This window comes from Macrobrachium nipponense, chromosome 25 (assembly GCF_015104395.2).
Source record: "Macrobrachium nipponense isolate FS-2020 chromosome 25, ASM1510439v2, whole genome shotgun sequence".
NCBI classification, from domain to species: domain Eukaryota; kingdom Metazoa; phylum Arthropoda; class Malacostraca; order Decapoda; family Palaemonidae; genus Macrobrachium; species Macrobrachium nipponense.
Genome location: NC_087214.1, coordinates 7,912,743 through 7,937,631, shown reverse-complemented (window position 1 = coordinate 7,937,631; position 24,889 = coordinate 7,912,743). Strand labels below are relative to the sequence as shown.

At 36.9% G+C, this 24,889-nt stretch overlaps 1 pseudogene; it reads right to left on the bottom strand.

Annotated features, from left to right (window-relative positions):
• LOC135198978 (blastula protease 10-like) overlaps window positions 1-18,058 on the bottom strand; it is an 83,594-nt pseudogene extending 65,536 nt beyond the window's left edge.
• Between the last annotated feature and the right edge of the window lie 6,831 nt (window positions 18,059-24,889).

The following is a 24,889-nucleotide window of genomic DNA, read 5'->3' as shown; positions in this document are numbered from 1 at the left end:
GATACAGCCATAGCATTAAATATGTAAGACTTGGGTGACGATGTTAACCAAATTAAAGCAAGTACTGTATGTGTTAATATTAAAATTTATAGGTGAAGGAGAATTCCTTTTTTATCTGAGGGAAAAGGTTGAGAAAAACTCGATGATTTAGATTTAGATATTATTGAACCAGTTCAAGGTCGTACTGAATGAGTTTCAGTTTTTGTTTTTGCCCCATAACCATGTAACAGTGATGAACTGAGATTGTGTGTTGACATGAGGAGAGTTAATGAGGCTATTTTGAGAACTAGGCACCCTATTCCAACAATATATGACTTATTAATTGATATGAATGGTGCTGCTACATTTTCCAAACTTGATTTAAATTGGGGATTCCATCAAATTGAATTTGATCCAAAGAGTAGATATTTTACTACTTTTGTCACCACAAAGGGTTGTTCAGGGATAAAAGATTGTTGTTTGGAGTTAACTGTGCTCCAGAAGTTTATCAACCTATTTTGCAACAAGTTTTGCAAGACTGTGGAGGAGCCAGAGTATTAGTTGATGACAAAATTGTGATTGGTAATAATGTTAACAAGACTACTAAGACATATATAGGCGATGACACAGTATTCATAGAAAACAAGGTTGCAGGTAGGCCTAATCATAGGCTTAGGATACAGCAAGAGGGATAGGAGGATCATCTAGCAGTGAATGGTTATGGTAGGCTTATGTGTTGAAGTTGTGGCAGCGCTAGTCATAAATTCGAGACCTGTAGGTTCAGTCAAGCAGTTTGCTATATTTGTAATAAAAGAGGTCATATTAAATATGTAATGAAAATTGCATAAAAATGGAAATGTAATCCATTTCCTTATTAAAAACATAGCTGAGCTCGTATAATAGGTCAATGAGGAAAAAAACTCCCAAAAATAGCTAGTCCGCTCAGGATGTGCGCGATGCTAACGTATCATAACCATAGTCAAAAGAACAAACATCCTTCCCATGGTCTAGTATGTTAAACCCGGCTCTCACGAGAACTAAAGTAAACTGTGTGAGTCATCAAATGACCTACATGTCAAGATGTTCGTCTGTCCTCTACTGTTGGCTTCCTGAAACGAAACATTATCATCTTTGTATCACTTGCTCTCTGACTATTCTCTCTGTAGAAAGTCTCTGCAGAAAGTTTCTATATCAAGATGGTCATCGATCTGTAAATATTTAAGAGAATACATCCATTTTTCTAAGTCCAAGAGTTTCATTCCATCCTTCAATATGACTGAAGTGAGAACGGAGAAATCTATCAAAGTTCTTGCCTGCCGACCCACGGGACGAAAGAGAAGAGAAGAAGAAGAAGAAGAAGAAGAAGAAGAAGAAGAAGAGAGAGAGAGAGAGAGAGAGAGAGAGAGAGAGAGAGAGAGACTGAAATATGTCTCGCTGACAAACTGCCATTCGCCTTGGCGAATCATAAGAAATCACTTCGTGACTGTCACCTCCACTTCATCGAAGTGGGTCCAGTCACTACAGAATGGTGGCAGCAACATATACAAAAGGAGCCCAGTTACACGCTGATGGACTTAGCTCACATCACTTCTTAAGATTTATCATATGTCGGGCAGCGCTTCAGAGTGCCATGAAGTTTTCATGCGACCTTCACCGACATTTAATGGAGCTATTCCAGGATGAATAACGACTTCTACGTAAACAGAATAACAGATGCACATTTTATCAATTGGCATCTTCGTCATAGTAACAGCATCCTCATCATTTATCATCGGCTACAAGGAACACAAGTAAACATAGACTTCTTGAAGATCACCAACAGGACGACGGGTAGAAAGAATCTGTGTCATTGCAACAACAACACATCCACCCTGAGACAAAGACATCCCAACAGCTAACAGGAACGACGTCATTCTACACAAGCAGGAGATATGCCTTATAAACGAATCTAAGTAAACCGTCTTAACATATCGCTGTGTTGACACTCAATTATCCACTCGTTCGATTGCAGGTCCTCAGATTGCTGTTTCTGGGTGGCTGAGTTAAAGCGGCATTTGCTAATAAGCCCCTCTCTTGCAGGAATTTTACTCCGTCATTTTTGCCAAATTTTTTCTTTTTCAGGGATATTGCTGAAATATTTTACTGCATTTTAAGAGCGCATATTATTTCATCTTTAAGTGTGTAACCATACATATTATTTTTGTGTAGTGCGTTTCATCATGCTTGTACCTGAGGGCAGGTGTTCACCTAGCATATGCGTTTGCACAGTGGTTAGGGTATTCATAGATAGAATGATAGAAATTGCTAACCAACGTACCGCTCATAAATCTGTGGTTAAGATGGCTACCGCCACTTCTGTGGGGGCATCCGCATCTACCCCATCCAGTAATCCTGTTGTGACTTTAGTTAATACTAGATCCACCAAAGTACCATTCCAAGGGCGCGTTAATGGTTTTTTGATGGGAGGGTTGATCATGAATCTATCCGTAGATGCTCATTCGAAAGCAAAGTCCATAACAATTCCCTCCTTACAGCTTCAGGAAGCTAAGTTTCATTGATTTTGCAATGGGTGATGCTGGATCATACATCAGGGGGATTTCCTTTCAAGATGCAAATACGTGGGAAGAATCTAAAAACAAATTACATTCAATCTACGGTAGTGAGGAAGCGCTGGATGAAGTGTTAGCTTTGCGGAACATACATGAAGATTATTTCCATGACTAAATTTAGCCTGGTAGACAGGGCTGCGCTGATCGCAAACTGTCTGAATGAATACGTGGATCAATTTAATCAGTCAGGTTGGGTTAACAGTACCAAGATAACCATAAAAGATTTTGTCAGGCTTATATCTAACTTTCATATCAGCAATGTTGCCAGAAGCTTAATACGATGTTTTGGTGATAAATTGACTCCCAACAGTACAGAACTAGACATATACAAACAAGTTAGGAAAACATGTCTAAATGCGTAGATTTAGACCCATCTCTTGTTCAGGCTTTTTCAAAGCAAGAGAATAAACCACAACAAGTAAATGTAGTTAGTAATAACTCGCACGGGGTAACTTTCTTTAACTGGGACATATGATGAATAATTGCCGTACGCATTTTTGCTCCATTCATAATACCACAAATCATGCATATGCTCAGTGTAATGCTCGGGACTGTTCACAAGGTAACACTAATAATACACAGAACGTCAGTTGTGACATCAAGAAGAAACATCCAAACAATCAGAAAAAAAAATCCGTTCATGGCAATGTCGCACAGAAACAAACACAAGTAAATCAACCCCTTCCGGGAACTCATGTCCTAATACTTCTGCCCAAATTAATCAAAACACGGTAAATCTTCCGAGTGTCCAAGGCAAAACATGCACCACGTAAATAACTCCAGCGGAGAATGATGTTGGGTCGTCCATATCATCATCTTTAGAATTAAATAATAAATTTAATCATCTAGAAGACATGCGCGGAATCCAGAATTTCCTGGCGAACCAACACAACCATACCCAAAAAGTCAGAGCAGGATTCCGTAGATTTTCATAGAATCCATGCTATCATAAGTACAGATGAGTTACGTCCTACTTTGCATGCAGTTAATCTAGAATAACATTACGTTCTTTTTCGACTCCAGTAGTCCATGTAACATAATTGACTACGTACTCACCACCTGTTGTTTTCCAAATTCCCTATTGAGAAGTCCGAAGTCCGCTTATCGAGCATCGTAAAAAATTAATTAAGTGTTGTGGGGTACGGCTCAGGTGCAGTATCGTAGTGGGGGTAAGTGTACACTTACCGACACCTTTGTTAGTAGCACAACACATTAATATGTACCCAATTGTAATTGTAGGATATCCATCCATGTGCATTCAAAAACATTGTTCTAACTCCTGCAAAGAATGGTGTGTTGATCAAAGAGAAATTCTATCGATCATCGCACACGTTAAATCTGTTTTGGACCAAAGGGAGACAGATACTCAAACAGTAACGTACATTGAAGAACCGATCACATGTCTCATGAATAATGATATCATTCAAGCCACCCAACACAATTCTTGTAAACCCGCACTGGCAACCTACACGCAGTCGCTTGAACTGATATTCCCTCGTACCTTTCAATACGTGTAAGGAAAATTTTGCCATGATCAAAAATTTTAATCCTTTCGGACTCTCTGAAAATTAATGGACTTTCCCTAACACAAGTGTTGTACATTGTTGACTCTCATCATCAGGTCAATGTGAAGTCTGTAACCACCTGAATACCGATTTAATAATCAAACAGAATCAACACGTCCATAGATGTTGAATCTTACAAATACCAAATTCTTACTGTCGCTGAAATTAACACCGCGCAACCCACTGTCGACGAGTCTCTTTTACAATCAATCAGAAGCAAAATAAATGCAGATATCCAGGAGCTCTTACCCAAATATCACGGTCTTTTCCACTAGCGATGAATCTCTAGGAAAAACAGATGTAATTGAACATCATATCAGGTTAAGGGATAAAAATAAAGTCATCTATGTACCATCGTACCGTCTCCTATGAAATTTCAGAACGAAATCAATGAAGAAGCAGATAAAATGTTGGACGAAGTAGTTATAAAAAAAATCAAATAGCCTTATAACTTTCCTTTAATTGTTGTGGCAAAAAAGGATCAGACTTGGTGAATTTATGTAGATTTCCGTTGCCTAAATGACGAAATGATTCCTGATCATTTCCCAGTGCCATGTACCGACGACATTTTGTCTCTGTTAGGTCAGAATAAATACTTCACTACATTTCACCAGATACCCTTAGATAAAGAAATTACACCTCACGCCGCATTTAGCACGACAAGGGGACATGAATTTTTACGTATGCGTTTTGGCTTACGTTGCGCCCCTATTACTTTACAGGTATTTTAATATAGTGTTTGGTGACCTGCTAGGTGTAACACTCGACGCCTATATGGACGATCTTGTAATTTTTTTCTAATACCATAGAAGAGCACTTGCATAAACTTGAGTTAGTTCTCCACAAATTAAGACAACATAATTTATGAGTAAAAATTTCAAAGTGCGAGTTCTTCAAGCTAGAACTAGTCTATTGAGCTTTACAGCATCCCGTCAAGGTCTTAAAGTAGTCCATGATAAGGTTTCGGCCATCAGCAATTTTCGTGTACCTACTAATATTAAAGGTGTACAACAGTTTTTAGGCATCTCTGGTTATTATAGGCGCTTTGTGCACAACTACTCACTAATTGCAGCTCCTTTAACTGATCTGACGAAGAAAGGTGCTGATTTCATATGGGAGGAGAAACATCAGAAGGCGTTTGATACTTTAGAAAGAGAAATTGAGCACCTCCCCTATCTTAAAATTTAAAACCCGATTTCAGTAAGGAATTCTTTATTGCAACTGACGCCTCAGATCAGGGGGTACGAGGGGTACAACTTCAGCAATATGATAATCAGCTTTTCCCAACAGCTTTTTATTCACGTAAATTAAAGCCCTCTGAAGGTAAATTCGCAGTAATAGTCAAGGAAGGGCTAGCTATTGTCAATTCGTTAGAGCATTTCAAGTCATAATTTACGGGCTATCCTGTTAAGGTCCTTACTGACCTTAACCACAGCCCTACAAGAACGTGATGGTATATGATCATTCAGGACTTTGGCGCAAAGATAGGATATTTACCTGGGAAATCAAATATCATAGCTGACGCATTATCCTGCAACCCCGCACCAACGTATCCAGAACCATAAGCTGAATTAGAAGATATTGCCACCCCGTACAAACCGTTACAATGGCGTTCAAACATGAGAAATTTGTTGACCCAATCGATCGAGAACGTTGAGGACATGGGTTGGAGCGCTGAACTGGTACAGACTGAACAACAGAAAGCAAAATAATAAACGCTTTGAATGGAAATCCAAAAGAAAAGGAATGCGCAAAATATTCACAGCAAAATTTCATAATCAAGGATAATATTCTGTGTAGATCCGTGACTAGGAAAAACTGAAGTACACTGCAGTCAATTAACGACCAGGTAGTAGTACCAATCTCTCTTAAACCGACTGTCCTAAACTGGTTGCATTCCAATCACCCACATGGTCATCCTGGGTTTTTTTATCATGTCACGAAAAGCAAATCACTATTTTACTGGTCTACGATGATTACAGATATTAGGAAACATATAAACAATTGCGACTTTTGCCACAAACACAAAAGCCACACTAAGACACCTGTCAGTCTTGGACTTACCCCGTGCCAAACAAACCCTTCGAACAGGTACACTTACTAGATTTAATAACAGGCTTTCACGAGTCTGAAAGAGGGAACCGGCACTTCTTAGTATTAATCGACGCCTTGGCCAGATACACAGAATTAATACTTTTAAAGAACAAAACCTCTATTGAATGTGCAAGAAAGTTGCTATGAAAGTTATATTTGTAAAATGAAAATCTATACACGGTAGTCTCCGATTCTGGTGAAGAATTCAACAATCTCTTTCTTAATTCCTTGTGCATATTCCTAGGAATAAAGAAAATCAATGCCATGATTTATCACCCGGAATCCAATGGTTTAGTAGAACGTGTGAACCGAAAGGTGTTAAACATCCTACGGGTTACCCTACGGGGTATGGATCCCAATTGGGAATAATCATCCCTGCTGTATCAAGTACTAGCAATCACAGTTATCATCACTTTATCAAAATGTCGCCACACAAAGCACTCTACGGCACGCCGCTAAGACACCTTTTCATATTCTGACACCCATAACCAATTTATCAGATCCTCTTACGATATTGTGGATGCTAGTGGTAAACAGATTCAATAATACTTTGTTAGAATCTTGAAGAAGCTCAAATAATCATGAAGAATAATCACAATAAAACTGCTAAACAAACAAAACAATGTTCAGTAGGCGATTTAATATATATATATATAAATATATATATATATATATATATATATATATATATATATATATATATATATATATGACTGGTAAAAATGTTCTGTAACAACAGAATTCCATCTCATAAAAGGAGCCCATAAAAACACCAAAATATAGAGAGAAAAGTACTACATTTCAGAGACTGCTGTCTCTCTCTTCAGGTATATGAATGAGAAAAGTTTACAGAAAAGGTGGTATTTATACCAAGAGATCCGTCCACAAGTAAGCCAATTTAGGTCACCCCCGCTGATAAATCTTCCTTTAATCTTCTTAAGCGTTGGTTGAATGAAAACCTCGTCGATGACATCTGAAATCCACGCTCCTTTTGAGATGTTCATTACCTGCTTCTCTTTTATTAAGCCGATTCCATCATTTGACTCTTGTACCGGCAGTTGCTGCTAAAATTACACGTGACAAATTCCAGTTTATTCTATGGTTATGTTCATTTATATGGTTGAAAATAGCGAGTTCTGTTGTCCATACCTAACTGACCGTTTGTGTTGTATTAATATCTGGGGAAGTGATTTACCTGTAAATCTGATGTAAGATTGGTCACAGTCCTGGCATGGGATCTCATAGATCCCAGTGTCCATGGGAGATGTCCTCCTTTGTTGGACGTAATCAGGGATTTGGCTAAGGTGTTTGGGTAGGTAAATGCAAAAGGGTTAGATTTCCCAAGGGTGTGGGTTACTCTCTTAATCGTCTCCAGGTGAGGAATTTTTATTTTATTGTTGGGTGTATCTCTGGTCTTGTCTATAGGGGGTCGGTAGAAAATTACATTTGCTTTGTGAATTGCTTTCTCAATTATATGGTCAGGATACTTTAAAGACGAAAGTTGCTTGCGAATTAGTTCAAATTCTTTTTCCAGGAAATCTGGGGAACAAATTCGTAAGGCTCTTAAGAATAGGTTGCTAGCTACACCTATCTTGATAGTAATGTCGTGATGCTAAAGTAGTGAATATATGAAAGTGAGAACGTTGGTTTTCTGTATATGGTAAAGAAATTTGTATTCTGTCGTGTCTCTGATTATTAAAACATCAAGAAAAGGAATTTTGTTGTCTGTTTCCCATTCAACTTTAAATTTGATGCTGGGCACTAATGCGTTTAATTTTGAGATGAATTCATTAAAATTGCCCCACCTATTATCCCAAAATGTTAGGATATCATCCACATATCTCATCCACAGCATGTTTTTGGGTTTTATTGCATTTATTACTGTAGTTTCAAAGTATTCCTTGTACAGATTGGCTAAAACAGGACTTAAAGGACTACCCATACTACACCCGAATTTTTGCTTGTAGAATGATTCCCCGAATGAAAATTCGTATAGATGCACATAATTCGACTAACTTTATTATTTTGTCAAGCGCCAATGGGAAATGATCTGAATAGGGGGATAATTTTTCCCTTAAAAACTGAAGAACGTCCTGTACTGGTACTTTTGTGAATAGGGAGTCTACGTCAAGGCTTAAAAGTTTTATGTTGTGAAGTGGTATATGTGCTTCTCTGAATTTGTGACAAAAATCTTCCGAATGTTTAATGTGACTGGGAGAAAAAGTGCCTAAAAAAGGGGAAAGGAGGCCAGCTAACCATTTAGAAATTTGTAATTGAAAGCTCCGGCGCATGAAACGATGGGTCTGAATGGAAGATTGTCTTTGTGAGTTTTGGGAAGGCCATAAAAGTAGGGTAATTTAGGATTAATTACTTTAAATTTCTCTAATAGTTCAATACTCTTTTTGTCTTGGCCAATTAATCTTACTTTCCAAAAAAGAAAAAATTCTGTGGGAACGTTTTGGAGGGGATTTTTCGTCAGTTTTTCGTAAGTGTTTGTGCCGCTAAGGAGCTGGTTGATTTTTTCGAGGTAGAAGTCTTTGTCCATTGTCGGATCTACTTATTATTATATATATATATATATATATATATATATATATATATATATATATATATATATATATATATATAGTATATATATATATATATATATATATATATATATATATATATACATATATATATATATATATATATATATATATATATAGGCTATATATATATATATATATATATATATGTATATATATATATATATATATATATATATATTATATATATATATATATATATATATATATATATATATATGTGTGTGTGTGTGTGTGTGTGTACGTATAAAAGGGTCTGAACTACAAACTAATGCCGAAATTCGAAAGAAGGACCATTTATCATCCTCGAACTTCCAGTGGCGAATAGGCTGAAAGTTCAGAACGTAAACAAGCCTACTGACATTCGCAGTATCTAGGGCTTACATACGAGTTTAACTCATTATGGGTTTGTATGAAAAATCTCCTATATATGTATATAAAACCTCTTTATTTCTCTCAGTATACCATTTATTTCATGCGATGGTTATTTTTAAAACATGTATAATTACATATATTTTGCTATTTCCAGGCTCCAACATGAACCTTGTCTTGTTATATTTTGTACTGATTGTTCAGGCATTTTTCTCGAATGGGATTAATTCCAAAACCAAAAACGTCCGATTTAATTATGGCTCAATCATTGAAAGAAATGAAGATCTTTTCATTTCGTCTAGTAACATTATACTAGAGGTTGACATGCAGGCTATTTTCTTACAAGAAAATGATGTAATCAATTTGAAATCCAAATTATCTCTTTTTGCTGAATCCTTGATTCAATTGCACAGAACCTACTTTCCTTCAAGTGACGAACACCCACTTGCTCATACCTAGGGTATTGCTAAGTTAATGTCCTTGATTTGCAGAATAAGACGGCTGAAATAGAAGGATTAGTACATGACCTCCTGCTGTGGTCAGTGCCGCATACCAATGTTGAAAGAACATTAACCCGTTTATCTTTGCCGCACTTAATTTGTTTTGTTCTGTTGCAGTGTTACGTTTGGGTATCTCTAATCGTCTTGAAATTGACGATCAAAATAAGAGTATTGAAATATTACAGCATGAACAAGAATTAACTTTTTCTTAACTCAATAAACAAATTGATTCAATTAACGAACTCATGGCAATAATAAACGAACATTCAAGTTCGAATGTTCGTTTACGATTGCCATGAGTTCGTTAATTGAATCAATTTGTTTATTGAGTTAAGAAAAAAATTAATTCTTGTTCATGCTGTAATATTTCAATACTCTTATTCTGATCGTCAATTTTAAGACGATTAGAGATACCCAAACGTAACACTTGAATCATATTGAGGACGTTCAATCTTTGCTTGCGATATTATCTACTATAATACGAAAATGGAGCATATATACAATAGAGTTTCTCATTTTATTGAAAAATTCAAAGATTAAGTTGAAGTTATAACACTTGCTACTAAAGGAGTTCTGTCGCTGCACTGGTTACCCATTAACGACTTAACATTGATTGTATAGAATGCTCATGACAGGGTCGGTTACACTCCATATATAGAATCGCAAAAGACTGAATTCCATTATAGTTTAATCTCAGTCAGCGTAGAGCAAAACAAAATCGTGATTACATCCCTTTGATCCTTCCGACGCATGGGAAGCCTGATCTATAAAGTTGCACCGTTTCCCACTTACATGTCGAATATCTCATTACCAGTTATTTCAAATCTGTCTGCCTGCGTATTAATTTCCACTAACAAGGAAAGTTTTACGGTCATCAGAGACCTGGAATCGTTCGTTAATTGCTACACAGCCATGATAAAAAGGAAAATTTGCACGGCTGATCCTTTGAATTCCGGAATATTTCTTCAGAGGGTTTCATGTGAGTTAGACCTAGCACTCAACGGAACTTTGTCCCATATGCGATAACACTGCTTGATTATCTGTACCCCTATGACAAGTCTAAGTTCGCTCACAGGCTGAACAACGGAACCTGGCTGCGATTTTCGTTAGAGAAGTTTCAAGTAACAACCTGCCCAGACGGGTCAGCTGTGGATTCTCATCTGTTCATCGCTGCAGACGGCTGCAGAGGAACCACGGCCAACTACACCGTCCATGGAATAAACACCATCATCCGGGGGAGAACGTATTTTGCGAACTACACCTGGGGAACCACCCACTTCGCAACGCTTCCTCTTCGTTACAACCTTCGGTCGAAAAACCACTTCGGAACAACCTGGCTACTATGGATCCGATCCATCCTTGTTTTTGCACGTTTAATGAAGACCTTCGCTACTTCGCACTGCTAGCCACGGTTATATATATATATATATATATATATATATATATATATATATATATATATATACTATATATATATATATATATGTATATGTATATATAATATGTATATATATATATATATATTATATATATATATATATATATATATATATATATATATATGCTTAAAAAATCACAGTAGATGCACGTGACTTCATAAATAATGCGAATACCACGGGAAATGATAGACAGGATAATCCAAGCGCTTTCGTCTTTATTCAGACATCGTCAAGGAGCTACTCCTTGACGATGTCTGAATAAAGACGAAAGCGCTTGGATTCCTGTCTATCATTTCCCGTGGTATTCGCTTATATATATATATATATATATATATATATATATATATATATATATATATATATATATAATACGTATCTTTTTACCATGCCTATATAGGTCTTACCATTTATCTCTTAGCAAGGTACTATTAATTTTTGTTCTTATATACATATATAACCATGCATGCATACTTACACAGGTATTGCAAGTCATGTATATCTACCAGAAATACACTAGTATCTCTAATGAATCAATTATCTTTATGACCAGTGCTGTGTATAGTTTTCATATATTGTATTTAGTACAAGTATGTTCCAATTTTATATCCATGAGCACAAGCATAATCTTTTTATATCTATTTAGCACAAGGACAATTACCTTTGGTGTATATTTTAGCACGTGCATCATCATCATTTGCATAATTACTTGCATTATTATTTTGCATTATTACTTGCATTATTACTAGCATTAGTATTTGCATCATTATTTTGCATTACCTTGGTCTTAGATTAGCAATTGCACACATCCTGCTTAAGTACATTATTTGCACTGAATGGACTTATTTATATTTTTTGTTTGTAGTGACCGAACAAAATTAAGTAGTGAAAATTACATAAAAAATGGAAATGTAATCCATTTTCCTTATTAAAAGCATAGCTGCGCTCTGTATAATAGTCAATGAGGAAAAAACTCCCAAAAATAGCTAGTCCACTCAGGATGTGCGCGATGCTAACGTATCATAACCACAGACAAACAAACGAACACCCTTCCCATGGTCTGGTATGTTAAACCCGGCTCTCACGAGAACCAAAGTAAACTGTCAAGGATGTGTGTTTGTCTGTCCCCTACTGTTGTCTTCCTGAAACGAAACATTATCAACTTTGTATCACTTGCTCTCTGACTATCCTCTCTGTAGTAAGCCTCTTCGAAAAGTTTCTATATCAAGATGGTCATCGACCTGTAAATATTTAAGAGAATACATCCATTTTTCTAAGTTCAAGTGTTTCATAACATCCTTCAATATGACTGAAGTGAGAACGGAGAAATCTATCTAAGTCCATGCCAGCCGGCCCACGGAAAGAAAAGAGAAGAGAAGAGAGAGAGAGAGAGAGAGAGAGAGAGAAGAGAGAGAGAGAGAGAGAGAGATAAATATGTCTCGATAACAAAAAACTGCCATTCGCCTTGGCAAATCATAAGAAATCAATATGTGACTGTCACCTCCACTTCATCGAAAAATGGAAGTAATTCTGGTAGACCTAGCCAAAGAAATACAGGCCCAACAGTTCCCGCACGCTTCCTTTTTTACCTTCACCTAAGTGAAAGCGAAAAAGAAGCACTTCCTAGACCAAATAAATAACAAGTAAAAGGTCAAAGTGATTGTGAAGTCAATAGTATATACAACAATTGTGCAGTGGATAGGAGAGTTAAGCCTAAACCATATAAGGTTAAGTCAACATTGGTAATGTAGATGTAGAGATGGAATTGGATATTAGGGCAACACAATTTATCAATAAAACATTTTTATGGGAATATTTTGGTAATTTTATCTTAAATGAAGGTAATGTAACTTTGCACAGCTTTTCTTGTAATGAAGTGCCATTGTTGGGAAGTATATGTGTTCCAGTGTCGTATAAAGATAATCTCGCTTGTAATCTAGATTTGTTGGTGGTAAACTGAAATAGACCGGCGTTATTTGGAAGAGACTGACTGAAATATATCAAGGATGACTGGAAAAATATCTGTAACCAGGTAATAGATTCCAAAAACAATAAGATTTCAGTATCTGAGGATTAAATCCCTGAATTTGAGGAATTACTCGAATAGAGTGAGGTACTTTTAAGTAATGATAATTCAGGTATTCGTAATTTTACTGCATCCCTTAAACTTGAACCTGGTATTAGACCAGCATTTCAAAAGAGTAGATCTGTGCCTTACTCCTTAACAGCAAAGGTAGAATATGCTTATGAAAGATTAGTTAAGGCTTGAAATATCTTCTTTCTTAAGTATTTCAAATATTCTCTGTAAGGATAAATGCAAGACTTCAATTTGTTATGTATCCCTTACAAGTAGTTTAAGAAAGGACAAGTGCTTGAAAAGAGACATAGTCTCTGATACAGACACTGATTTGAAATTTAGCGGCATGACCGCCGGTGGGCATGACATAATGAAGAAGTCACTTTGAGAACAGAAAATGGAATTAATTATAAGGTTTCTGTACCGATGGTGAATAACGCCTCAAGGAGAAGTAGGCGTCGCTGATCAGGGGCTCTTCCAATCATTTTCAGTGTTCCTGACGATGTCCTCTTGCTCAATGTGGTATTTGATGGCCGCCGTTCTGTACATGGCATGAGATCATCTGTGTCAGCTGTAACGACGTCATGCCGATATAGATTCCATGACATCCTTGGATAGGGCATGTGTACTGGTAGACGGACGTTATTCTGCCCTTCAGGGGGTTTCCTGCAGGAAGGGCGAGGTTATTCCTCAAAACCAGGTCTCTTTTCCTGCGGTTCCTATAATATATTACCAGCGAGAGCTGCTTCTCTTCTTCCATTAGCCCAGCTTCAGATTGAGCTAGGTACCACCTGGAAAGGACATCAATGACCCAGTGTATCATTTTGGGCGTAGACCCTCTCTCAAACATGTCTTGTTGAAAAGGATTGCTGCTTCAGCTCCATTAATTTTATATAGTCTTCTCTATTTTCCTTATCAGAGACTTCTGAATTGTTCAAACTTGCAAGCAACGTGCCAACAAAGGGTATCGTCAAATCCGGTAGGGTCATTTCCAATATCTTTATTGAATATTCCTATTAGAATCTACTCTCTCTCTCTCTCTCTCTCTCTCTCTCTCTTAGAGTGAGATTCTTCTATTACTCCATAAGAGTGACGTTCTCGTTCACGATGTGTCTAATACACTTCTCTTCTTTCACATATCCAGGTGTATGAAGGACTTGTAGAAAAGCCGTATATCCTCAGGGGGAGGCGGATCCTTCATGCACCTTGGATATAAGGAAGAAGAGAGGTGTATTAGACAGATCGTAAAACAAGAACGTCACTCTTATGGAGTAATAGAAGAATCTCACTCTAAAGAGAGAGAGAGAGAGAGAGAGAGAGAGAGAGAGAGAGTAGATTGTAATAGGGATAGTAATAAAGAATATTGGAAATGACCCTACCGGATTTGGCGATCCCCTTTGGCACGTTGCTTGCAAGTTTGAACAATTCAGAAGTCTCTGATAAGGAAAATAGAGAAGACTCTATAAAATTAATGGAGCTGAAGCAGCAATCCTTTTCAACAAGACATGTTTGAGAGAGGGTCTACGCCCAAATGATACATTGGGTCATTAATGTCCTTTCCAGGTGGTACCTAGCTCAATCTGAAGCCGGGCTAATGCGCCTTGTATTGGCCAGAGCCCAAAGAATAGACTGCTCTATGAATTCATTATGGAGAAAGCGCTGGCATCAACATCCTGCCGCTTCCCTCCCTCTCGTAGGAGCTTTAATTCCTTCAGTCTTATTCACTCGAGTTGAACATTCTGTGTTAGTGCCATGATGTCTCAAGGTGGTTTGGATAATTTACCACTCTGCTTGACCCGATCATCATCTTCTCTTATTGGTTTTGTTTATAGGTAATTCATTTTGTTCAGGACTGAATGTCTTCGTTTACCTTTGACTTTCTAATTTATCTTCAGTTTCTCTCATTCATTGGTGGTTTGGTTTGTTCCTCACTGAGTTTTTCTGCTCATTGATGTTTAATTTTTTTCCACAACTGAGTCTTTTTTACTATTATTATTGGGTTGTTCTCGAGATATCCTTTGTTTATATGTGGCTCGTTCGGTTACTACTAACTTATTCTTTTCTGTGTTTTGTGCTTTTCTTCACTCTTGGATAATTTCATTTGTCTCGTGAATTTTATCTTTCGACTGTTTTACCAATTTATGCATTTTTAATGACATTAAATTGATTCATCCGTCACCAGTTCGTTTTCTTCACAGCTGAATTTGGTTGTCAATCTATAGTTTCGTTGAACACTGACCTGCGCGAAATATGGATCATTTTCTTTTGATGATTCGTGCTGTCTGTCAGTTAATTCTTGTTTTGATTTCTTTCCTCTTTTTCTTAACTTTGGACGGCTTGCTAATGGCTTGTTTTATTCAATAGCCTAGTGTTTTGCTCGAGGCTTGTTCTGTGGAGATTTTCGAACCCTTGTAAGGTCAGGAACCTTAGGTTAACGAATCTCCCAAAAATAATACAGTCAATATACGTTAGCATGTGTGACTGTTCCCTTGAGGAACCCAATTAAGAGTTAATATAGATATGTATCTTAATTGTATGGTATTAAAGGATAACTGGTTCAACAAAATACCTTTTTAGTTGTATAGTTATGAAGACATAGTATTCAAAATGCTTAACTGTAGGCGCTAATGGGAAAACTACTACGATTTAAAATTTATTATAACAAATTAACATTAAATGGTAATGCAATTCATAATTAATAAAAATAAATATCAGTGCAATTATTAACAATGAACAAGAGGGATATACATATTCGAATGAACATGTGCCTGCCATTATCACTAGTCTAAATGAAAGATGAATAACACGGCCCCATCCCGTGAACAATGAACTAATAGTGAGAAATTAAACAACTTATATGGTGGTCCAAGGAGAGAAGAGGCAACGGTGATCGATCGATCGATCGATCGATAGATTAAGCCAGTCTTATGCCGGCACGTAACTGTTAATTTAACAACTGTGCATGTGAACATAAGATTCGGCTCAATTTAACTACTTGGCCGAAAATGAAAGGAATTAGTAGGAGAGAGTGTTATAGCACTGAATCCCAATAAGTAGGAGGACGAGGGAATAAAAAGATAAAATTTAGAGTCAGAAGAATATGATGATTAAAAAAAAAAAGGATACAGGGACCCTTGCTGCCTTCTATGAACAACTTGTTAAGATCGCAGTAGAAGGGACAGGAATTAGGGGGCAAGAAGGGGAAGGGAGGCAAATGATGATAATGAGTAGTATGATGAAATGTTATCTTATACAGTAGATAGCTGTGGTCCTTAAGTGAGATCGTGAAAGGAGCTATATGATTATGTGGGAAAGGTGAGTTGGCAGTTTGATTACCTGGGAGACAGGCAGGATCTGAGAAAAGCTGAAAGTGTTTTAAAGTTTTCAATTATATGTATCACCATTTTGGTGCAGGTTAAAGGGACCTCTGTGAAATTCTGCCTGAGGGGAAGAGTCTCCGGGCAGTGTAGCAGATAGTGCTCTAGCGGTTGAGCTACTACCTGTTCGCAGTACTTGCATGCTCTGTTTTCTGGGTAATCATTTGCCAGGTGCACAGGCATCCAAGTCGTAGGTGGCTGATGATGACAGCTAATCTCCTGGAGGTATTTCTAGAAAGGGAGAGACTAATTTAATACAATCTTTATACCATTTGGCAGACCTTGATCCTTGGAACAAGTACGATGGATTTCACTGTATGCTTCGTTCTGGCAGTATCTGAAAATGTTATTCATCATTTGATTGAGGACTGATTAATGGCAATATAGTGTCCCATTGGAGGGTGGTTTTTGCAAGATGATCAGCTTCCTCATTGCCTTGGGTTCCTAAGTAACTGGGGATCCAATTGCTGTGGTGAGCAAAAGCAGCAGACATTATACTGGTGAGTATATGTACATTTTCAGTGTGTGATTAATTCCTAATTGCATGAATTGCACACTTTGAATGTGTGTGAATTGTTTTTGGATGGCAATTAATTCAGTTTGTAAAGTAGACGCATGATTAGATAGTCTCCAACCAATTTTAAAGGAAGTGGAGACTACTGCTGCCACTACTACTGGCACATTTCTGTCAACTGAGCCGTGTGTATAGTAGATATTGGGTGCATTTGTGTTATTCGTGGCTATTTGAGCCGCTTGTCTGAGTTGATTAGGTTTGCAGAGTGCCTTATTCATTGGGAGCAGAGTGAAGTTGAAGTTGCTGGGGAGCGAGACCCAATGGGCTGGTTCATTGTAATTGTTATCAGGAGTTTCCTTCTTTTTTTGCTGCAGCTTCCTTTTGCATATTAATTTTGTTCTCAGGCTCGTGAGGAGATTTGTGATTTGGCTTTTGGGAAGGTTTACTCCTTCATGGAAGTTGAGAATTCTTGCTATTTTGTTTTTCAGGGTTTTGAAAATGATCAGAGTATTTCTTTGATCAATCCTGGACTGAAGAGAGAGAAGGTTTGTTTCTGCTCTGAGTAGACAGGATTGATCAAAGAAATACTCTGATCATTTGCAAAACCCTGAAAATCACCTTTATGGTTTGGTCTAGCTGACATCACAAGGGTGGGGTTGTCAGCTTCTAAGGCAGCAATTGTAGTGTATGACATTCGGATGCTACTACCATGAATTTGGGAAAGGGATTAACCTGTGGCTTAAATGCACTTTTTTTGAAAGGGGTTTTGGTGTTTAATGAGGCACTGTTGCTTACCATATTGGTGTTTTTCTTTTGGATTACTGTCAACGATCCTCCTTCATCAGAGGTGGAAGGGTCAGGATTTGCTCCTTGATCAGGTGCTGTGGGTTTGCAGAGGAAGGGTTTTCAGAGGCAAAACTGGTAGAGGCAGATTTGTTGTCGTTCATGTCAACATTCAAGGTGGGGTTTTGAGGTCGCAGTCTGAGTCATCTGAATCCATGATTTTCCTTCTGGCAGATTCGGGGGCGTTGGCAAGGTCGAGGGAAGAGTGGGATTTGGTTCTCTTCCCAGCAAGATCAGACCTCTTTTCAGATATCCTCCTATATGAAGATACAAAAAACAAAAAAAAGAAGTAAATAAATAAAAAAAAGGGGGGAGGGGCGCAGGGCGATCCACTCGTATTCAGAAGAAAATGTCACTGTTTTCTTGAAAAAAGTTGCTCAAAAAAGCACTGGCACAACAATCAGTAACGTATTTGTCCCACGAAAACGTCGGAGAAATATCGTAAAAATAACTAATAACCACGATCGCGCTTATCAGAGGTAGGAGAGCACTAGCAAACTCTGCGGGAATAATCCCCAAACTGACAGCGGTGTTGCTTTCACCTGCTTTCATACCCGTAGGGTACGATAGTTGCAACATGAAAAATGGCAAAAATCAAGTAAGTATTGGCGTGTGAATCTGCACGATTAAAGGGCAAAGGACGGGGACCTTCATCCAAGTACATGTATGCAAGATTAGAATCTAGGATCGGTAGATAAGCATGAATTTATCGTAATTTGGCAGACAAGAAGCACATGAAATTGGCATGAACCTGCGTGATCCAGTGCCAACACAAAAGTTACTTAGTTTTGATGCAGGAAAAATATTATATCAAAGTACCGAAAATAAAGTGGGAACTAGGTAAAAAATACCACATCATTTATGAACACTAATTAAGGGGTACATAGCTACACTGTCTGTTAAGAAATGAAATTGATCAAATCTCCGACAAGAGGAGGGAGATGGCCAAATTGCCGCTACGCCTCAAAATTTGGATAAGTTCAGCTTGTCAGTGATTAACTTTGTTCATAGCAGGTATGGTTTTTAAATATAGTTTGTGTATGCGAACATTTAAAGAAAATATATCAAAGGCTAGGAGGTCTGATATATACTAGCAAAAAGTAAATGGGGCTTAAGATGAAGAATGCCCTTCGGGTTGAAAAAGGATCTTTTGGGGCTTGAATGGCTGAACCACGGCGGCAGGTTCTACGGCCGGGTCGAGCGCTCTTGTATCTCGTTGGCGTCGCTCATACTGACAGCAAGGTAGAACTTTCTTTGCGTAAACTATTTGACTTTAAAAGCCTTTCCTCAAAGCACAACAGCTCTTGTCATGCACTACATTCATTGCGAGTTCCACCTAGCATACCAACATGCACACCAGCCGTACCACGTCATTTACGTAGAAGATCATTTGGAATTAACGGATAATTAGAATGATATGTCAGACGTCAGAGCCTCGAACCCATTAAACTCCCGCCATCAATCTCAGTTTGAAGTGAAACATATCAGCTACATCGATGCTGATCCGTCATTTTCAATGGAACTCGAGTTTTAAATACGAAATCTGTATTCACTCATAAATCATTCTTTTGGTACTAAAAATGCGTCGCTTTTAGTAACTGTCAACACTAAATGGAAATCTTGTTCACCCTCATGTGCTAATGAGTTCCAAATATTCTTTCCCGGAAAGCATTAATCTTTAATATATTCGTTTTCAAAACTTGATGAAAACCTTTGATGTCGATCGTTTGACAGCAATACGTATATTCACATAACGGCTTGCTCTCTCTCTCTGTGTGCATATATATATATATATATATATATATATATATAATATATATATATATATATATATTTATGTATATATATATATATATATATATATATATATATATATATATATATATAATATATATATATATATATGAGATGTATCGAATATCCGCATCTGCATTTATCTAAATTTTTTATTAAATTGCATCTGCATCCGCATTGTCATTACTTAACATCCGCAAATCCACATCCGAATCTGCATTAGCATTGCAAGCAACATCTGCATCCACATCCACCTCCACGTTTGAGAGAGCTGGACATTTGGATATCATCCCCTGCTCTGTGTTTCAGTAGTTCATACTCATACATTGTAGCTAAACGTAGATGTTTGTTTTTTGCTAAATTTGGCTTTTTCTTTTATTATACATAATACATGATGCACAGTTACACATTTCATACAGTATATACTTTATAAGTAGCTCTGCAACAACATATTTGTTTTCAAGCATATTTACTTCAGCAATTTCATGTCATTTTCAGCAGTTGTAATTATTATTAAGGCAGGGTATTGCGTTTTTTTAGGAAACTCTCTCTCTCTCTCTAATGCGAAGAATGACTTGGGTTTTGTTACCCTCATCCTACAATGAGCGTGAAATAACCTTGTGCCAAGGCAACTAAAACGTTCGCGTATCGCTGTTACTCTTTGTACGTTCATATGAAAGTGTACACACACTCATACATGTTTGTGTGTATGTGTTGTGTGTCCCAGGTGAGTTTCATTCACACACTACCATATATTTAATAGATATAATATATATATATATATATATTATCTATATATAATATATTATATAATATATTAGAATTATTATATTATATTATTAAAAAATATTGAAAAAAACAATACTTATCACATCACCGTGATTCATATAAATCATTCGAGCAACAAATGTCCTTTAATATCTAATTCGCTCTACCTCGGAATTGATATATTTTCATATATGTACCGAGGGGAACTTTTAGTTGATAATATATTTCGTCCCCCCATGGGATCAAACCACCGTCCAGTGGACGGGAAACGAAATCAGAAGCGGACAGTGACGCTATCGAGTCGGCCAGCCCAGAGAGGCTATAAGTTTATACCGATTCTGACCATTACAAATCTCCGTCGATCTCGGTGTTATCATAATTAGAATCGATATGAAACCTCTTCAACCATGCTAGCCGATTCGAGCGTTTGACCAACGTAGCATTGTTATGAATACTTATCACATCACCGTGAATCATATAAATCATTCGAGCTACAAATGTCCTTTAATATCTAATTTGCTCTACCTCGGAATTGACATATTTTCATACATGTACCGAAGGGGAATTTTTTAGTTGATAATTTCGTCCCCCCACCCCCCATGATCGAACCACCGTCCAGTGGACAGGAAACGAAATCAGAAACGGACAGTGACGCTATCGAGTCGGCCAGCAGAGAGGCTATAAGTTTATACCGATTCTGACCATTACAAATCACCGTCAATCTCGGTGTTTTCTATGCCAGTCTATACCCGCAAATTTTCTTAGCTCGTCAGTCCATCGTCTTCTCTTCCTTCCCCTGCTTTGTTTGTAATCTTTAGGGACCCATTCTGTTATTCTTTTTGTCCATCTGTTATCTGACATTCTCATTATATGTTCTGCCACGTCCATATATATATAGATATCATATATATATATATATATATATATATATATATATATATATATATATATATATAATATATATAATATAAGTAGGATGGAGAAAACCCAGCGTAGCATCATACATGTAGTTTTGCCAAATTTTCGAGACTTTGGGTCTCATCATCAGGGCTGTTGGTTAAACAAAATATACAAAATATACAAATTAAAAAACTCAGTATTAATATTAATAAAAATGGAATAACATTAAAGTTAAATATAATAATTTAAAACATGAACTAAAAAAAAATTATACATAAAAAATTAAAAAGTGAAGAATGCTCAAGTTAGTACCTAACTCTATGGAGTTAAAAAACTGAGTGACGTTGTGTGTTTGGAAAGGAGGACCTCAACTATGCTATATATAGAAACTGGGGAAGAAGAAGTCTGACCATTTAATGGGGGCACAAGCTGTTTTGATTGTTAACGACTCCAAAACAGAGAGAGAATAGTCATTGGGCGCTTGGGTGACAATGCGAAAATCCTTATATGAAAATGATGTTTACATTTATTACAATGTTCTCGTATGTTGGAAAATTCTCTCGTTTTCAAAGTACATCCCGTACGGTGACTGACTGCGAGATGAGAATCGATTCTGACTTTGAGCAATCTTTTGGTGGCTCCCACGTATTTCCCGATCTTACATTTCGGGCAAGTAAAGCAATATACCACCAAAGACCGCATCAAAGTCGGAAGTTTATCTTTGTGGGAGAACAAGGAACCCAGAATTTTAGGATTTTTGCTATCAACTTAAGATTCACAGCCGGAAAAGTTTTCTGAATGACTTTTGTATTTGCACCTTAAATGCGTTGGACTGAATGAAAGGTATAGAGGCATATATTAATAATTTAGGCACGTTCGGTACAAGCTGACGTGGCTGAAATTTATAATTTAAAAAGTTATTGACATATTTCAAGAATAAGGCTGGAGGATACGAATTGTTTTTAAAAAACTGAAGTAAAAATTGAATTTCGCTATGGAAGTTATGCCAGCTGGAAGATAACGTATAAGCACGGTGGTAACAGCGTGGATATACTATTTAATTTAAATGTCTTGGAACAACTATTTATTAATATATGCCTCTATACCTTTCATTCAGTCCAACGCATTTAAGGTGCAAATACAAAAAGTCATTCAGAAAACTTTTCCGGCTGTGAATCTTAAGTTGATAGCAAAAAATCCTAAAACTCTGGGTTCTTTGTTCTCCCACAAAGATAAACTTCCGACTTTGATGCGGTCTTTGGTGGTATATTGCTTTACTTGGCTCGAAAATGTAAGATCGGGAAATATGTGGGAGCCACCAAAAGATTGCTCAAAGTCACAATCGATTCTCATCTCGGAGTCAGTCACCGTACGGGATGCACTTTGAAAACGAAAGAATTTTCCAACATACGAGAACATTGTAATAAATGTAAAACATCATTTTCATATAAGGATTTTCGCATTGTCACCCAAGCGCCCAATGACTATTCTCTCTCTGTTTTGGAGTCGTTAACAATCAAACAGCTTGTGCCCCCATTAAATGGTCAGACTTCTTCCACAGTTCTATATATAGCATAGTTGACGTCCTCCTTTCCAAACCAGACAACGTCACTCAGTTTTTTTTAACTCCATAGACATAGGTACTAACTTAAGCATTCTTCACTTTTTAATTTTATTTATATATATTTTTTTTAGTTCACGTTTTAAATTATTATATTCAACTTTGGATTTTGAAAATACATGTATGATGCTACGCTAGCTTTTCTCCATCCTATTTATATTAAATCTACTGCGTTCCAGATGCCCCACCTTCCTGTATATATATATATATATATATATATATATATTATATATATATATATATATATATATATATATATATATATATATATATATATATGATCATAAATATTAGCAAATTTTTTTCTTATAACGCACTTAGATTTATAGAGAAATAAATAAAGCCATGTAAATGCCACAAATGTTTGTTTAAATATATTTAAAAATGCAGGTCTTTGTAAATGGGGTAGATAGTGTGGAATTTTAGCAAATTTTATTCTTATAACGCACTTAATTATAGAGAAATAAAATGAATCCATTTAATGCCACAAATTTTTGTTTAAAAATATCAAAAATAGGCTAGTCTTGTAAATGGCGTAGGTAATGTGAAACTGGTGAGGTGGTAATATAAAACATTTTAGAAAATAACTAAAAATAGGCTAACATTCCTTTTTGCGAATAAAAAAAAATTACAATGAAAATATATGTTTAGGAACAAAAGTCAGAAATGAAAGTTTCAGTTTACATTTACTACACAAAACATGGCCACACCTCTGGCAGACTACACAATTAACCCATTTTTCTCTTGCTTTGACTTTGTGAATTTCTGTGAATTAAAAATGCATCTTCGCCTCTGGGATTTGCCTCCCCTATAATTTCTTCTGACAAACTTCCAGAAGACAGAATAAAACTCTCTTCTTCCTCAAGAAGTTTCATTGTCACCTTTCTCTTCTTTGTTGGTCTGTTTGCTAATGCATCAGTCTTCTTACTTTTATCCCTTGGATGTTGTTTCTTGTGTAGCTGTTTTCTTCTGTCTAACTGCATTTTTTTAAAGAGGTCTTTAGTGCCTCCTTGTTATGCCCTCGGACACTTGTTGGAAACTTCTTGAGACAACAGTTACGTTCTCAAACTTCCCCAGATGACAAGGGGGTAATCAAAATTATGGTAGGACGTAACTGTAAATCCTTTTTCTATTATGAAAAATATCGCTATGTTCTGTATCATAGGATGTGTGCAAATACCGATTCATCATATTTCTTATAAACAAATGTCATCAGTTCCGTGGGTCGACGTGACCGACCAAACTCCCATTAGAATCCAGGTCAGGCCTTGAATCATTATTCTTTCTCATGAACCCCAAAAGTCATGTATGTATGTTAGTTTGTAAATTATCACTTTTGTCCTAAGATTAATTGAGAAACTCTACAAGGCATTCTCTTCCTATCTCTCATCTACTCAACAATCTTTCAAAGGAGCTCCCAGTCTCTAAGATGAGTCTCGACTTGCAAATAGTTAAGGAAATACAAGTATCTTTTACACTTCAAGAATTCCAACCATGAACGGAAGTGAGAAGTCAACAAAGAGTCCTTTACTAGCCACGGCCAAAATAGAGAGAGAGAGAGAGAGAGAGGGGGAGAGAGAGAGAGAGAGAGAAGAGAGAGGGGGGGGGGGGAGGGGGGGGGGGGGCGAGAGAGAGAGAGAGAGATTGATTATACCCCTCGCATAACAACTGCTATTCACGACTGCGAATCCTAAATAACTCTCGCGGACCACTTTCCTGTATATCGTAGAAAGCTTGGTCAAAGCGACGATATCTATTCAAGGGAACCACAGCTCTCATACTGGACTCTGATATCAAAAGGGGGGGGGGGGAGGGGGGGGACACAGCTGTGGGACTGAATGTGGGTAACAAA